Source organism: Eutrema salsugineum, unplaced genomic scaffold (assembly GCF_000478725.1).
Source record: "Eutrema salsugineum unplaced genomic scaffold, Eutsalg1_0 scaffold_16, whole genome shotgun sequence".
Classification (NCBI taxonomy): Eukaryota; Viridiplantae; Streptophyta; class Magnoliopsida; order Brassicales; family Brassicaceae; genus Eutrema; species Eutrema salsugineum.
Window position 1 is genome coordinate 5053922 of NW_006256858.1, and position 900 is coordinate 5054821.

Genomic DNA, 900 nt, shown 5'->3' on the forward strand with positions numbered 1-900 from the left:
GGAGGATATATATTATGCGAGTACGCTGCATACAAGTAATCTTTGGAGTATGTCGTGCATACAAGAGTGGCCAGATGCAAATGCATTGCATCTGAAACGGCTATAACATGAGAGCAAGGTATTTTCTCAATATCATACACGCCACACCCACACTTTCGAAGTTCCAAATCAACAACACAGTTATGTGATCCTCCTTTCACATTGAATCGCCAACCATCTATGCCTTCAAATGTGAACGAATTGCCAACAAATATTCAACTCCTCGAGTATGGTTGGTTGGAAGACTCAAAGCATATTCCCGCCTTTTACAAAACCACTTTGTTAGCTTCGCCCGTAAGTACTCCAACAGGAATACTATGGGAAATCCCTGTGCCCGTTTGAGAGCAGAGTTGATAGACTCTGCGATGTTGCTCGTCTTTATATTGTATCTATCACCTGGAAAGTGAACTCTTGACCACAACTGAATGCTTGCCTCCTCCAGGTACGTTGCAAGGTCAGGTTTTATATGCCTTATCTCGTCCATATAACGGTTAAAATTATGTACCGTATATGCATACGCAACACGTTTGACTAAGTACATAAGATGCTTCCCCTTAAACTTAGTGACAATATTGTGTTGCAGATGATAATAGCATATACCGCGTGTTACCCATGGTAAAACAGTCTCACATGCCTTCTTAATGGAATGATGCCGGTCTGAAACTATCACCAACGGATACTCATCTGTAAAACACTCCCGCAATTTTCTAAAAAACCATTCCCATGCGTGATCATTCTCAGAGTCCACTATTCTAAAAGCTAGTGGAAATATCTGTAAGTTACCATCTTGTGCTGTGGCCACTAGCAGATTCCCTTCATACTTTCCAGTCAGATGACACCCATCGACAACAATGACCCGTC